Source organism: Petaurus breviceps, unplaced genomic scaffold, assembly GCF_028583685.1.
Source record: "Petaurus breviceps papuanus isolate PSGF00001 unplaced genomic scaffold, PetGlider_PUasm1.0 90604, whole genome shotgun sequence".
In the NCBI taxonomy this organism is placed as follows: domain Eukaryota; kingdom Metazoa; phylum Chordata; class Mammalia; order Diprotodontia; family Petauridae; genus Petaurus; species Petaurus breviceps.
Window position 1 is genome coordinate 2,739,873 of NW_027187285.1, and position 5,296 is coordinate 2,745,168.

The following is a 5,296-nucleotide window of genomic DNA, read 5'->3' on the forward strand; positions in this document are numbered from 1 at the left end:
AAACTACAGTAAGTGACTATGTCCATCCATGAACTGCACAAAAAAAGTCAGCCAGGAGTCCAGGAAAATAGGAAAGAGGGCTTACCAGAAAAGTTGGTGCCAGCAAAGACAGTCAAGCCAGGAGCCTCCCAGACCAACCAGAGACAAGTTAGGGTCACCTGTAGCCAGTAAGTCTTTGTATTCAGAGGCAATGAGACTAAGGGGTCCCACCAGCAAACCTCAAGGTGGCAGAAAGACCAGGGCATGGACCTGGGAAGCAAACAGGCATAGAAATGACCAATTCAGGAATGGCAGCTCTCAGATTGGTATATGCCAAGTCCAAGGACCTCAAGTTCCTGAACATTCTGTCCTGAGATACCATAAAGGAGAGAAGGCTAGAAGAGGTCCTATAGCTTTTACAACACATATACAGTTAAGGCATTGCCACCTCCTCTATGGCATCTAACCATGTTTTGGGGGCAGTAAGGTAGCACAATGGATATAGCACCAGACCTGAAGTCAGAAAGACCCCAAGTTCAAATACAGCCTCAGACACTTACTAGCTGTGTGACCTTGCGCAAGTCACAAAACTCCGTTTGCCTCTGTTTTCTCATCTGTAAAACGAGCTAGAGAAGGAAATGGCAAACTACTCCAGTATCTTTGCCAGGAAAACCCCAAGTGGAGTCATGAAGAGTCAGACATGACTGAAACAACTGAAAACCACAACTTGAAAACAACAACAGAAAATATAGAGGACCCTGGTAAGCACTGAATCTCAAAAATCGAAGGAGTCCTAAACATATCAGAACTCTTTTTAAAATAATATTTTATTTTCCCCCATTTACATGTAAAAACTATTTTAACATTTTTTAAAGTTTTGAATTTCAAATTCTATCTCACCCTCCCTCCTCTTCTCCCTTCCTGAGATGATGAACAATCTGATATAGGTTATACATGTGCAATCATGTAAAACATTTCTGTGTTAGTCATTTTGTGGGAGAAAACAGAGAGGGGGGAGGGAGGGAGAGAGGGAGAGAGGGAGAGAGGGAGAGAGGGAGGAAGGAAGGAAGGAAGGAAGGAAGGAAGGAAGGAAGGAAGGAAGGAAGGAAGGAAGGAAGGAAGGAAGGAAGGAAGGAAGGAAGGAAGGAAGGAAGGAAGGAAGGAAGGAAAGAAGAATAGTATGCTTTGGTCTGTATTCAGACACTATCAGTTCTTTCTCTGGAGAAAGATAGACTTTTTCATCATGAGTCCTTTGTTATTGTCTTGGCTCATTATATTGCTGAGCTAAGTCACTCATGGTTGTTCATCATAAAATATTGCCTTTTTGTATACAATGTTCTCCTTGTTCTGCTCACTTCACTTTGTATTGGTACATGTAAGTCTTTCCAGGTTTTTCTGAAATCATCCTGCTTGTCATTTCTTATAGCATGATAATATATGTAATATTCTATTACAATCATATACTACAACTTTTTCAGCCATTCTGCAGCTGATTGGTATCCTCTCAATTTCTAATTCTTAGCCACCATGAAAAGAGCTGCTATAAATATTTTTGTACAAATAAGTCTTTTTTCCTTTTTTGAAAATCTCTTTGGGATAGAGACCTGGTAGTGGCATTGCTGGATCAAAGGGTATGCAGTTATATAGCCTTTTGACTATAGTTCCAAATTGCTCCCCAGAATGGTTGGGTCAGTTTCACAACTCCACCAACAGTGCATTAATGCCACAGTTTTCCCACATCTCCTCCAACATTTATTACTTTCCTTTTCTGTTATATTAGCCAATCTGATAGGTATGAAATAGTATGTCAGGGTTGTTTTAATTTGTATTTCTCTAAACAATAGTGTTTTAGAGCATTTTTATATGACTATAGATAGCTTTAATTTCTTTCTCTAAAAATTACCCGTTCATATCCTTTGACCATTTCTCAACTGGGAAATAAGTTGTATCCTTATAAATTTGATTCAATTCTTTATATATTTGTCTGATAAAGACAAAGCCTTTATCAGAGATATTTGCTATAAAGAAATTTTCCCCAGTTTTCTATTTTCCTTCTAATTTTGGTAGTATTAGTTTTGTTTATGCAAAAACTTTTTAACTTTGTGTAATCAAAATTATCCATTTTATATCCCACAATACTCTCCATATCTTATTTAGTCCTAATTTTTTCCCTTATCCATAGATCTGACAATAAACTCTTTCATGGTCCCCTAATTTGCTTATGGTATCACCCTTTATGTCTAAACCATGTACCTATTGTGGCCTTATCTTGGTATATGGTATAAGATATTGGTCTAACCTAGTTTCTACCATACTGTGTTCCAGTCTCCCCAGCAGTTTTTGTCAAATAATGAGTTTTTGTCCCACAAGCTTGGATTTTTGGGTTTCTTAAACACTAAATGGTAATTTACTATTATATATTTATTATATATACTATTAAATATATATTATATTATGCTATTACATATTATATAGTTTCTATATTATGTGCCTAATCTATTCCATTGGTCCACTACTCTATTTCTTAGCCAATTGTAAAGCCAAGCATGAGCAGCTTCCCAGAGGAATGCTGCTGTGAACAGCTTCAAGTTTCTGATTACATAGTATAATGAACTCTCTATTTATTCAGCAATAAATTAAGGCAAAACATTCACAGAAATCAAAGTACAGCATTCACAATGTTACGACATAACAGCTTGTCACTAAAATGGCCACATAGTTTTCCCCAAAGTGGCCACATAGTTTTAAACAAAGTACAATCATTTAGTAACATTTAGGAAGTCCTTAATTCAATCATCCTTAAGGAAGCTTGTCTCCTTAATGGACACAAAGTACAAAGGTCAAAGTTCTTCACCCCTAGGTCACAGTAAATCATAATCTTCTCAGTCATTATCAGCAAGAAGAGATCTTTTCATCTTGACTCGAGGCTGGCTTTCAGCTTCCATGGTTCCTCTTCCATGGTCCCAGCTCCTGCCCAAATCTACACAACTGTCACCTGGGTTCAAAGGCAGGCAGTTCCCAGTTCCTTGTCTAGTTCCCATTCCATATTGACGTTCACACTGTCCAGTCTACCTCAAGTCCTTCACAGTTCCTGTTTCTGGGAAGACACAATAACATTCATGCACATTGCTGGCATCATCATCAATTCACTATCTGCCTGTGAAATCAACACAAACCCACCAACAAGGTCTGAAAACTCAACACAAATCATCAGTACAGTCCCAGGACCTCTGAATTCCTCCTCCAGGACTTCTGTAAACAGACAACCAGAAAATCCTTTCAGGGCTTCCAATAAGGTCCCAGGTCTTCTGTACAAAGTATCACAAACAAACATTAACACAGACAAAACAAACATAGAATGCTAGGATACCACATGTTTTCTCCTTCTCTGTCACAAGAGCTCCCTTCTCAGTTCTGCTCTCTCAAGCCTGGGCCTCTCCTTATATATGGTCATTAGCTCCTCCCCTTCCTGTTGCAGGAGTTCACAAGTTCTAGGGTTCACAAATTGTAGGATTCACAAGTTCTGGATCTTAATACTTGATACAATAATGAACTGAAACAAGGAATTAACTACTTCTGTGTTGATTCAATAGCTGAAACAAGGTGTTAACTACTTCTTTGCTTACCATTACACCAGTACCAGATTGTTTTAGTGATCACTGTTTTATAATTTTGTTTGAGAACTAGTATGGCTAAACCATCTTCCTTCACATTTATTCATTGATTTCCTTGATATTAGTTCACTTGATTGACCTTTTATTCTAGCTCTATCAAATAATGTTTGTAGTTTGATTAGTATAGCACTGAATAAGCATATAAACTTAGGTAGAATTGTCATTTTTATTATATTGGTTCAACCTACCCATGAGCGATGAATATTTTTCCAATTGTTTAAGTCTGACTTTATTTGTGTGAAAAGTGTTTTATCATTATGCTTATATAGTTCCTTGGCAGGTAGACTCCAAAGTATTTTATATCCTCCATAGTTGTTTTAAATGGAATTTGTTTTTTCTATTTCTTGCTACTAAATTTTGTTGATAATATATAGAAATGATTTATTTTCTATCCTGCAACTTTGCTAAAGTTGTTAGTTAATTCAATTAGTTTTTTTTACTTGATTATCTAAGACTCTCTAAGTAAGATATCATATTATCTGTAAAGAGTGAGTTTTGTTTCCTCATTGCATATTTAATTTCATTCCATTTCTTTTTGTTTTTTAAGCAATTGGGGTTAAGTAACTTGCTCAAGGTTACACGGCCAGGTGTTTCTGGGTGGGTGCTAAGTGTCTGAGCCCGGATTTGATCCCCAGGTCATCCTGACACTGGGGCTAGTGCTCTTACTTGCTGTGCTGCCTGGCTGCCCCCATTCCATTTCTTTTTCTTCTCATTGCTATAGCTAGAATTTCTAGTACAATATTGAATAATATTGGTGATGATGGGCATCCTTGCTTCACCTCTGATTTTATTGGGAAGTTTTCTAGCTTATCCCCATTATAGCTAATGCTTGCTGATGGTTTTAAATATCTACTATTTATTTTAAGGAAAGATCCATTTATTCTTATGCTCTCTGGTGTTTTTTTAATAGGAATGAGCCTACCAGAACTCTTAGCATAAACATGCTTGAGGAGATGTTGGTCAGCATAGAAATCCAGGTGACCCAGGGAGAGACCAAGCTGCACAAACCACCTCATACCAGGTGTTTTGCATACCAGGGTGCAGAGTCTGGTCCCAGCACAAAGCCCCAATTCAGAAATCAAGACTGGAGATAGAAATAAGCAGAAGACACTAATCACAATAAAGAAGTATTCTAGATCCACAGATAGCCAAAAAATACAGCTTATAATAAAAGAGCAACTCCACAATAACTGTAAGCAGAGACTAAAATGAAAAACTGAAATTTACACAAGGACTATGTGAATGCCTGGAAGAAATGAAGCAAGAGATTAAAATGAAATAAGAGCTCTGGAGGAATGAATTAGAAGGAAAATAAATAACAGAACGGAAAGTGGTAAACATTATTTTGAAACAAAGCAGATGCTTATCAATTGGGAAATGACTGAACATTGGATCTTGTCATTTTGGTTAAGCCTGACTCCTTATGACTCCATCTGGGGTTTTCTTGGCAGAGCTACTGGAGTGGTTTGCTATTTCCTTCTCCAGCTCATTTTACATATGAGGAAACTGATGCAAACAGGATTAAGTAACTTGCCCTAGATCACACAGCCAGTGTGTAAGACCAGATTTGAACTCATAACAGTTCATTTGAACTCATGAACTCATGAGACCAGATTTGAACTCACGAACATCAGACAGTCTCT

At 37.4% G+C, this 5,296-nt stretch overlaps 1 pseudogene; it reads left to right on the forward strand.

Annotated features, from left to right (window-relative positions):
- Nucleotides 1-351: 351 nt before the first annotated feature.
- Nucleotides 352-454, forward strand: LOC138142862 (U6atac minor spliceosomal RNA; annotated as a pseudogene).
- Nucleotides 455-5,296: the final 4,842 nt, after the last annotated feature.